At 38.6% G+C, this 11,819-nt stretch overlaps 1 pseudogene; it reads right to left on the reverse strand.

Annotated features, from left to right (window-relative positions):
• Positions 1-304: 304 nt before the first annotated feature.
• LOC114049477 lies at positions 305-2,559 on the reverse strand (annotated as a pseudogene).
• Between the last annotated feature and the right edge of the window lie 9,260 nt (positions 2,560-11,819).

The following is an 11,819-nucleotide window of genomic DNA, read 5'->3' on the forward strand; positions in this document are numbered from 1 at the left end:
TTCCTTCCTTCCTTCCTTCCTTCCTTCCTTCCTTCCTTCCTTCCTTCTTTTCTTCCTCCCTTTCTTTTTTACTGCTAATTTGGAGTGAACATTTATTTGTACTAACATGACATGCAGACGTATCCAAAAAAGATGATGAAGGCTGAAATTTCCTTATCATGTCAGTATAGAAATTGGTCATGCATGACATTCTATACAAAGCATAATGCTAAATGTATATACACTGAAATTGAGCTTGATAAAATTTCCCAAGATTCATCTTTACAGACAATAAGAAAGCACTAAAGGTGCAAATCATTGCAATCTATATTTCTTCAGAAGAGTATCTTTTAGATGTGTAGGTCATGACATAAGTATCTTGTTTCTTGGGCCAAGGGGAAGATGCCCTGGTATCACAATCTCAGTGCCCCTGACCCTAAAAGTATAGAGCAATACAGTTCTATCATCTCTGTTCTTATGGAAGTAAATAAAGACATGATCTGCTGGAAGGTGTGATTTTTCAAACTCAAGAAAAACTGCAAAACTCTCTTTGCTTTCTTCAGGCAGAAGAACACCACCTTGAATTTCAATGTAGAGGCTTTTGTTGTCCAGAGCTGCTCTACAATTAATGTCAATATCTGTAAGCCTGGACTGTACATTTAGAATTCTTGTTCTCTTATTAGATCTTAGTTCTTCTGTTATAGTCAGCCAATTATCAGTGTACAATGAATTGGCTGAAAAATTTTGCTCTCTTGGGCTATGCCCTTGTCCAGTTGGGATTCTGAGGGGCATGAGATGCATCACTAAGGCCCTGGACCCAGGATGTCAGAGCAGTTATATGAAACTCTTGAACTCTCTATATCATTGTGATGGAATTCTACTGTACTGTAAGAAATGATGAGTTCAATGATCTTAGAAAAACATGGATAGACTTGCACTAAATAATAAAGAGTGAAATGAGCAGAACCAAGAGAACATTGTATACAGTAACAGCAATATTGTTTTAAGAGCAAATAAGTCATTTTGACTATTATAAATACTCAAATTAACTATAAATGACATATGAAGAAGCTATCTGCATCCAGAGAAAGAATTGATAAATAGAAGTATGTATAGAATAATTTTACATATATATGTATGCATTTGTATCTAATGGTAGCCATCTCTAGGGTGGGTGGGAGAGGGAAGAAAAAAAGAAATTTACATGATAACTTTATTATATGTCTAAAAGGAATAGACAGGTGTACATAATAGTTTCGTATTTCATGTGCAGTCATCTTTTTATTGTAGTATGTTACGGAAATGCTTGTTTTATTCCATAAGTTAAAAATAAAATAAAAAACACTTAAAAAAAAGAACAAGCCTACACCTACCCCTGGGGATTCTAGTGTGACATCTTAAGAGTCAGGTTATCCTCTAATGCTATTGGCTGAAATTCCCATTTCAATGTATTTTCCCTAACATTAATTGGCAGTAATTAACAGCTCATTTTCAACTAGCCAATGGATATCTTTTACGAAAGAGTTGTCTATTGTGGAGATATAGTGAAAACAGAAATGACGAAGTATTTCCCTCCGACACCTGGCAGCATGATCTTGGTCCCTGGGAACAATGGGCTTGAATTTGAAGCAGTTTTATTGACACTTCACTCCATCAAGTTTACTCCGAAATCTGGTGTAGCCAAAGGATAAATTGTTGTAATGCCTCAGTTACTTACAGCCTAGAACTGTTAGGACCTCAGTTGTCTCCAGTACATGGTGGGCCCAATAAGTGATACAGGATTTATACTCTCATCATCTAGCTTCCAAAAAATCCTCAGTAAGGACCCTGGGCCCAAGATTTCTGGGACTCACTATTCCAACCTTTCAAAGCTCATAAGGTCATGGCCATCTCTAATACACTTTTACCAAAATCAAGAAAGAAGAAACCTAAATAGGAAAGGAATAAAAGCCAATATTCACGAACTACATATTGGTTTTGGTAGGGAGGGTTCAAGACCTCTCTATATCAGAGGCTTGCTTACTTACCGAATGTGTCTCTCACTCTCTAATGCAGCCAGGAAGAATTAAAAAAAAAAAAAAAAGGAAAAGAAAGAGGCTCACCATGACTGGTTAGCAGCTTTTTAATTCACTCCAGTTCTGGCTCAGCAGCCAATCAAAAGTTAATTCCTTCACCACATGGTTAATGGACAAGAATGCCTGTGTGTCCTCCAAGGTCTGTATAGTGATGGCATTAACTACACATAATTGTAAGGGTTGGGCTTGGCCAGTCTCCATATTATTGGCATGGCTGATATGGATTGTGATGGGGAGTTTATCTTCCTTTTAATTTTTGGCAAAGCAGTGACTGTTGAAGATCAGATGAAGGGAAGATTGAATCATTAGGGGGTGGGGTGGAGAGAGCGAGTCCAATGCCAGGAAACCTCTACTGAGTGTCCCTGGGCTGCTACTGCTCACCCTTGGCCAGCCAAAGTTCTTTCCACTGCTCCACAGAGTCTCCTAGAGTCATATAAATTATCTGTGGAGACTTCTTACTATCTTTATAGAAAAGCAGGAGAGCCAAATGTTCCCAATCTGACATTGGGAATACTCTTATAATCCTTATTATGCTTGCATTGCTTGACTCCAAGGGTTAATATGAGGAAAGAATTTGGTAAACCCCAAAGCACTGGAGAAATGTGTTATTCTTACTAGTCCTGGCTCAGATAATATTATCACTGTGACTTTGGGCAAATCATTTAAAATCTTTCTCTGCTCATTTATGGGATCACTCAGTTATCAGTTGAAGAGGTTAAGTGGAGTATGTGATTAGTTAAGCCCCTCCCTATTTTAAGATCCTATGATTCTAAGGCATTATGGTGTTACAGAGACTAGACTGGACCAGAAGTCAGGAGTCTTGGGCTCCAGTCTTGGCTCTGTTGTGTGACCAGCTAATTTGTTTGATGAAATTGATACACACAGAAGTAGTGTCCAAATTCACAATCTATAAAATGAGGGGGAGGTCATGTCTATTGCTCAGATCATATAACTGAGAGATAAGGTAACCTAGTTGCTTGACTGACATACTCAGTTTCAGAAACATCCGGGTTTTGATTCTGCCTCAAAAGCTAGTTTGCTGTGTGACCCTGAGCCTGTCCTTAAACTTCACTCAATTTCTTCATCTGTGAAATTTCTTCAAATGTGAAATAGCACCATACTGTTAGAGTTGTTGTGAAATAATGTACATAAAGTGTTTTGTAAACTTTAAAGTGCCATATAAATGTGAGCTTCTTTTAATACGATTTTATCTAAGCTAACTTCACTCTGGGGTTGCCCAAGTTTATTTTCTCCAGTTCTGTCCTTGGGGGACAAAGAGACCTGATCAGAGTGTAATGTCCTTTAATGATAATCCGCCCTCTCTTTACCTCTCTCCCACACGTCTAAATCTCCTGTTGGCGGAGAAATGACTGGAGTCCCCTTCCCAAGGTTATTGGACTTGTTTCAGTGGGCTTCTCTAGACCTTATCACAGGTTCATTTATTTAGTTAATTTATCCTGGGCTCTATCACTCCCCCTCTCCACCAAAGAAAGAAGAAATAAAAAAAACCAATAAGTTTACAAAGGCATTTACATTGCAGCTAAAGCCACAGAACTAGTAGTTGAAATGCAATTAAAGTAAAAGAGTTCACAGTTGAGATTCAGTTTAATTATTGCTCATTTTATGTAAATGAGACAACCAACTCAATGAATCAACTGATCATTTTGTTTTTGGCAGCTCCTCAGCTGCATATATAAGTGCTGGTTCTCTTCCTTGTTTGTAAAACTCTCAACTGCTTTCTCCAAGGCATAGAAGAGGGTTCCTGGAAGTTCAAGGACGGACTTAGAGAACCCACTCCACCTTTCCCCAGAATCCAATAGGTAGTTTTGTCCCATCTGATTTCCAGCAATGAATTCTTGTTATTTCTGATTGTTCCATGTAGCCAGATGAGGACTCCAGGTAAAAGACTCACTTGTGCAAATTCCTCAGAGATAAATCTAAGGACTCTCACTCTACACACATCCTGAATGAATGAATGAAAAGAAAAAATGGGCTTCTGAAATGGGACAAGACCATTTGGTGATAGCTTGGAATCCAGGTCATGGTTCTTCTGTTCCAGGTTTTGCCCAACAACGATATTTCTCAAGAGAAATAATAATAATAATCACTATAAAATAACAATAATTATTATCTCTTAACATTTCTAAATACCAAATAAGCAATACTAATATTTAATTTCTATCCTTTGTAAAACTTACTATTGGTCAGCAACCTCTTCAGAACAAAACATTGTATCATTCAATGAACAATAGAACGATAGAGATTCAAAATGTCCCTTTAGGATCATATCACCAAATCTTAAATGTAGAAAACAAATACATTGGATTCAGGTAATGTGAGATGTGCAGTTTTGCTGGGTACTTTGCATGCGACAAATTGTAAAGGGGGATAGGTGGACTTTCCATCACATGGACAGAAATGGTTTCCCGGGCAGATGAGAACCACGAAAGATCAACCCGCTCTTCATAAACAAGAAGTATAGCTTCTATTTCTTTTGTATTTCCTGCTTTCAAAGTCTAGTATCAGGTTCTATACACGTTATTGCCTTAATCCCTGCTAGCCATCCTTTCAGTCAGGGTTAGAGGCATACATCCTTGCTGAAGTAGGCTGGAATTACTCTCTTCCTTCTCAGATTTCCTATAGAATCTTATCTGGATCCCTCCTTTGTCCCTATCACATTCTTAAGAAAATGCAGGAAGATGAAAAGTTACTAAGAATTGAGAAACTCCTTAAAAATAGTTCGCATTTTGTTAATCACAACAACTGCATACATTTGAAAAAAATCATATATGAATATGTGATATCGCTTATCCAGTGTAAAGAAGGAATGTCTTCTTACCTATCATACTGAGCTTTGTTATATATTGGGTTGGGACTAAATTAAGATTTAAATTACATTTCATCATGTCCTCAAATACATATGTTCCCCAACCATTAATTCTGTGGGCTCCCAAGGGTCCACAGTCTACAGGCTGGAAATCGCTGCTCTTCTGATCCAATGATATTTTGACTGTGAGGTTTGGGGTGCAAAGATTGGCAGCTGGGAACATGATATTACACTCTCTTCACAGGCCTAGGTTTATGAGTCTAATACTCAAGGGGCTATTTAATTCTCCTGCTGAAACTTTGCCTGTAATTAGGATACACTGCCACCAGGTGGGCAGTGGTGCTGTGGACTTCTATAACCTGTTGCCAAGTTGTGGTTATTTGAGAAAGATTAGGATGTTTGCCCACTCAATTATCTTTTTGCTAAAACAAAAATAGAACCCTTTATTAATACCACTGAGCAAAGCGTGAGATTAAAATAGACCACCAAAGCACCTAGTAATAGTTAGATGCCTTGCTCACCAGTCCTTGAATCATTTTAAATTACTGTAATCTAATTCTAATATTTTCAATACACTCTCTAAAAAATGAATTTATGTTGATGGTTTTCCTTTTTGTTTTTACTTCACCTAGAGTCCCTGCTACCTCTTTCTCCTAGTCCCTCCCCGCAGAGGGCTTATCTCATATATCAATTTATTTTTAATCTTTGTCTTAGAGTTCAATCTCTCTGACATTGACTTTCAGACCCCACCTCGGACACATTGCACACACACACACACACACACACACACACACACACACACACACACGGGTTATTTCCATGAATTCCTAGGATCATATATTTGGAGCTGGAGTCCAACCCCTCATTTTATACACAAAGAAACTGAGGTGCATAGGGGTTAAGTGACTTGCCCAGGGTCACATAGCTAATAAGTGTCTGAGGTAGTATTTGACCTCAGTTTTTCTTGGCTCCAAATTCAGAAGATTGCAGCCCTGTTAAATTGTAAACATTCCCTGGCAGGCATGCCTTATAAACCTAACATCTGTAAGCACTTTATCCTGAATTCTCTGATCAGATTAATTAAGTTAAGCTTCAGAAAACACAGGAGCAGTAAGTTTTCGTAGAGGTGAGAAGAGAGAAGAAAAAGTCCAAATGCTATAATGCCACAGAAGAGGGTAGATTCTAGGGATACCCTGAATCCAGGGAATCACTATCCCAGGGAAGACATGAGGATGCTGCTCACATTTCTGGGGAATTGGAGTAGGTAGCGACAGGGGAGCTTGTATGAAAAGAAGAAAAATTTACCTTACCTTCTATTTTGCCAAGCATGGTCCTGACTTCTCCTCCATATCCCTCTGATAACCTGAGCAACTGGGGACCCTATGGAGCTAGACCTAATATTGGGGTGACTCAAAGATGTACGGACATATTGCTATGACCTCAAGTAGTAATGGCATCTCCCATCAACCCCGATACAGCGAATCAGTTTCCTGCATACACACAGAAAGAGACCACAACCATCCTCCTTAGAATGCCACTCACAGCGACAAACAACCGAGCTATCGTTTCTTCAGCATTATGCTAACTACAGCTCAAAGGATGGAAGAACTTGGCTTTGCTTCTGGGCGTTAAGCACTGAAAAATCTCTACTCTGAAATGTGAAAATGATGCTATCCACGGTCCACAAGCATAAGCATCACACTTACCCTCTCTGAGACTTGGTTCCCTCTTCTGTAAATGAGGACAATAATACTGCAAAAGTCTATTTCACTGTAATCATAGGTCTGGAGCTGGAGGGAATGTCAGAGATCATATAATACAGGGGTGGGGAACCTGCGGCCTTGAAGCCACACAGGTCCTTCTAGGTTCTTGGGTGCAGCCTTTCGACTCCAAGTTTTACAGAACAAACCCTTTTATTAAGGGGAATTATTCTGTGAGGTTTGGATTCAGTCAAAGGGCTGCACTTGAGGATCTAGAGGGCCATGTGTGGCCTTGAGGACACAGATTCCCCACCCCTGATCTAATACAACCCTCTTTTCCATTTTTTAGATGGATAAACTGAGGCCTAGGTTGTTTTTTGCACAAGGGCACATAGGTTCTATCAAAAGCGAGAGTTGAAACTCTGGAGTTCTCTGCCTTGAGAGCCAGTGTTCATTTCACTTACCAGAAGGCTCAGATGAAATATATGTAAAATGCTTTGTAAACTACAAATGTTGGTTATTAACACGAATGAATTAAAAAGCATTTATTAAGTGCTTACCAAGTATTATTAACTTTTTTTAAGACAACATATAAACCTTGCCTCAAAGAATTATTCATATGCAACTCTCTTCTTATCAGTGGAGATTGATAAGTTAATGCTCCCCTACCCCTACCCCTACTCCCCACCCCACACCCCTGCCATGTAGAATGGGGGAAGTTACTGAGAGCAGGAGAGAAGAGACATCTGGCTTTTCTGGTCTTTAGCTTTGAAAGAGAAGATGCATATTTCCAACTTCTCTTCGTGTTGCCCAAAGAAGAGAAAGACCCTGGGAAGAAGCTGTCATGAGAGAAGCCAATAGTCTCTATCATTTCTTTATCCTCAACTTGCTAGACTAGAAACTTGAGAAATTTCCCCTTGAGTGAAACCTGAGACATTTTTTCTTGATTGACTTGAGTTATCTCACTCCCAATGGGAGAGCTAATTTATTCTGGGTATATATTATACTCTGATATACATTTTCCTACTTATACTTTCTCTGATTTCTATGTCATAATTGACTTGGATAAATGAGTTTCTTTACTATTTGCTATGTATGTTCATTGTGGAACTGGAATTTTATAGGAAAGCATTCAAGCCTTAGATATACAGTCTGGGGCTCTTCATTTTCATTAAGGAATAGTGATCAATTTACTTTGAACCTAAAAATTAGATGCCCTAAACTAATGATAGTTAAGACAACAGATAGATATAATTATACACAGGATTCAAATCTACTTGAAATCACATTATTTTGTTGTTCAGTCCTTTCAGACTCTTTGTGCCCTTGTTTGGGGTTTTCTTAGCAAAGACACTGGAGTGGTTTGCCATTTCCTTCTCCAGCTCATTTTACAGATGAGGAAATTGAGGCAAACAGGGGTAAGGAACTTACCTAGGGTCACACAGGTAGTAAGTGTCTGAGGCCAGATTTGAACTCAGGAAGATGCCTTCCTGACTTCAGGCTCATCACTCTATCCACTATGCCAACTAGCTGCCTCTCCTATCATTTCATCTAATGGGTTTCAAAGATAATTAACATTTAGTCTTAGCAGGGGTTTCAAACCTTTTTATGTATATCATAGACCTCTTTGGTAGTCTGGTGAAGCCTTTGGACCCCTTCTCAGAAGAATAACATAAAAACATAGGATGTTAAAGAAAACCAATTGTATTGAAATTCAGTTATCAATTTTTTTATTTTTTTAAAGCTCATGGGCCTCAGGTAAAGAATGCCTAGTCTAAATCTATGATGTCATTGCTTGTTTGAACATCTTATCACTTTCTCTAGAGGCGTAGAAAAGGATGATGACTTAGTAGATTTACTCAATTACCTAACCCATGCACTTAGAAAAGAAGATCTTTGTTTTCCTTTTGGCTGTCTGATTGGACAAAGTCAGTGTAGAGATGAAATATAAAATCGGCAGTTAGCAGTTTTACAAACAGTGTGTTCAGTATTAAACTCCTAAGTGATGATACTAGTTCCGATAGTGCTACAGCAATTGGTTGTACAATATATATCGACAAACTATTGGATTCTGTTCTGATCCCTCTATGATTCTTTATTGTTTGTCCCTCCATTTTCTATGTAGGAATAAGCTGTCTGTTCCACACATGATTCATCTTTATTTGTTGGGTGCCTTTTTTTTTTTTTAACTTTTACCCCATGCTGGGGAAAACCTTGGACTTTGAGCCGATAACCTTTCCACAATTTAGCAACTTCCCCCAGTAGCCAGGGTGAAGATGGTGAACCAATGAATGTGAAAATTAGGGAACCTACTTCCTTGCTTGAAAAGCCAGTCAACTCCAGAGCAAGGAATCCATTTTACAATTGCATGGCTGGATACAAAGCTAGGGGACAGCTAGGTGGTATAGTAGCTAGAATCCCAGCCTTGAATTTAAAAAGACCTGAATTCAAATCCAGCCTCAGACACTAGCTGTGTGACCCTGGACAAGTCACTTAACCCTGTTTGCCTCAGTTTCCTAATCTGTAAAATGAACCACAGAAGAAAATGGCAAACCACTCCAGTATCTTTGACAAGAAAACTCCAAATGAGTTCAGGGAGAATGACCAAAGAACACCAATGATGCAGAGCAGGGAGAATCTCCTGAGTTCTCGTAAGTCCCGGCAGTGGTTGTCTCTGGTTGCTTCTGGTTGCCTCTGGTTGCCTCTGTCTTATATTTATTACTCTTCTTCACCCACCCTATGGTTCTACCTGATTGGTCTTCTTGTTCCTCCTGAAGAGTGACATCGTATTTCTGCCTCATGTCTGCCATCTGTATCTCAAATGCATTCCTTCCTTACCTTTAAGAATCCCTAGTTTCCTTCGAAATTTAGCAAAAATGCTACTTCCTCCATGAAGCCTTAGATGTTCTCCCCAGTTACTAGTGCCCCTCCCCCACACCATGAAAAAGAACTGCCTTTTCTGTCTCTGTACATATATAGAGATACGTGTCGTTTCCCTTGATAGGACGCTAGTTCCTTGAGAGTATTTTATTTTTTTTGTATCCCCAGTATCTCTCCAAGTCTCTTCTTCCTTTCATTCCCTCCACCCCTAACAAGAAAAATAAAAGTTAAAAAAAATCCCGGTTTCAGAGATTGCTAAGGAATCATTGAGACTACGGTATTATTGCTGTTGTCGGCTTTATCAGGAGTAGCAAACTGCAAGCAAATTGACTTTCATTTCAGTGGGTCCGATATCTATTCCCCAGCCCAGGAAGGATTTACAGCAGAATAATCCTTTGTTATATTGGTTTAGGGAAGATTTGGGTATTTCCTTTGAACTTCTGGCTTTTCAGCACAAATATACTTTCCTATAGGATTTTGGCAGCAGGGATTTGGAGGAAGAGGTAAAACCAGATGCATTTGGAACCTTCTGAATTGCCCTCAATCTTCTAGACCTAGTTCATTTTCTGGGCAATCTGAGACATCACAATGAAAATGGTAAGGAGTGCTTTTCTGTCTCTTGGTTGCTCAGAGCTCCAAAGTGGCAAAAGATTGAATGAAGGGCCCAGAAATGAAATCTTTATACAAATGAAATCTGCAAAGACAGATTTTGGTATGTCTTCTGAAGCAGATCTGATTTATAGTTGGGATACATCTTGAAGCAGGGAATTGATCCAATTTGTCAGTCGGTCAGTCAATAAACATGTATTATTCCTCTATTAAGGAAGAAATATCTTCTTTTTGAGTTCATGAAGTAGGTAACTGCTGCCGAAAGTGTTCTACTTTAAAGTGGAAATTATAGAAGTAAAAACCTAGGTTGTATTATGCTTAAACACAAACTCAAGTCTTAGATTTAAAAAAATAAATAAATAAACCTGAACCCCGGTTAGGATTAAAGCAAGTCTTCTTATAGACAAAATTACATCAGAGTGACAGAGAGCTAATTCTTTTACATATTGCAATCTTGCCCATTCTTTTAAGCTATAAATTAAAAAACAAAAACAAAAAAACAAAACAAAAAATAAACAGATTCATAATCCCATGCTTCCTTCAATAAAAGTTGAACAATTTAGTTAAACAGAATCATCATCTGATACATCCCCTAAGGAAACAAACCTAGTTAAACTAAGTTAGGTTGCAGATTAAACTACATTTAGAGGGTTCACATGGGCTGATTGAAAGGGAAGATTTTGCATGCCTGCAGAATGGACCTCACATGAACTTGGGCGGCCTCGACTCCATTTTTGGCTTCTTATCAGAAGAATGTTTGAGGCCTTAAGTAAATTTTCACATCCCATGAAATAGCTCAATAACCTCCTAATTAGCATAAACAGCACTGACCTCTCCCCATAAAATAAGAAATTAATAAAAGGAAATCAAAGATGAAAAATTATGATCACAGCTCCTAATACATACTAGACATTGTGCTAAGTGATGAGAATAGAAAGAAAGGTAAATGACAGTATCTGCTCTCAAGGACTTCACAATATAATGGGGGGAAACAACTAGCAAACAACTGCATGTAATCAATCAAGCTGTATGCAGAGTAAATTGGAAATGATCAACAAATGGGAGGCACAAGAATTGAGTTGTTATTCAGTCATTTAGTTGTGTCCAACCTTTGTGACCCCATGGGCCACAGAATTCCAGGCTCTACTGTCCTCTACTATCTCTTGAAGTCTGATCAAGTTTGAGTTCATTGTTTCCATGATACTATCTATCCACCTCAGCTTCAGCCACCCCCTTTTCTTTTTGCCTTCAATCTTTTATTTTAATTTTTAAAAAAAAATTTTTTCATTGTTCTTTTTTTAATGGTAATTTTTATTTATTTTTTTTTGTTTTCAACATTTACTTCCACAAGATTTTGAGTTCCAAATTTTCACCCCATCTCGCCCCTCCCCCCACCCCAAGATGGCATGCATTCTAAATACCCCTTCCCCTAGTTTGCCTTCCCTTCTATCTCTCCCCCCCTTCTCTTATCCCCTTCCCCTTCAGTTTTCCTGTAGGGCAGGAATGGATTTCTGTACCCCATTTCCTGTATTTCTTATTTCCCAGTTGCATGTGAAAACATTTTTTTTGAACATGTGTTTTTAAAACTTTGGGTTCCAAATTTCTCCCTTCCTCCCTCCCCACCCACCCTCATTGATATGGCAAGCAACTCGATATAGGTTATACATGTGCAGTTATGCAAAACACTTCCATAGTAGACATGCTGTGAAAAACTAACTCTATTTCCCTTAATCCTATCCCACCCACCCA

The sequence above is a fragment of the Vombatus ursinus genome, unplaced genomic scaffold (assembly GCF_900497805.2).
Source record: "Vombatus ursinus unplaced genomic scaffold, bare-nosed wombat genome assembly UNPS02014798.1, whole genome shotgun sequence".
NCBI lineage: Eukaryota > Metazoa > Chordata > Mammalia > Diprotodontia > Vombatidae > Vombatus > Vombatus ursinus.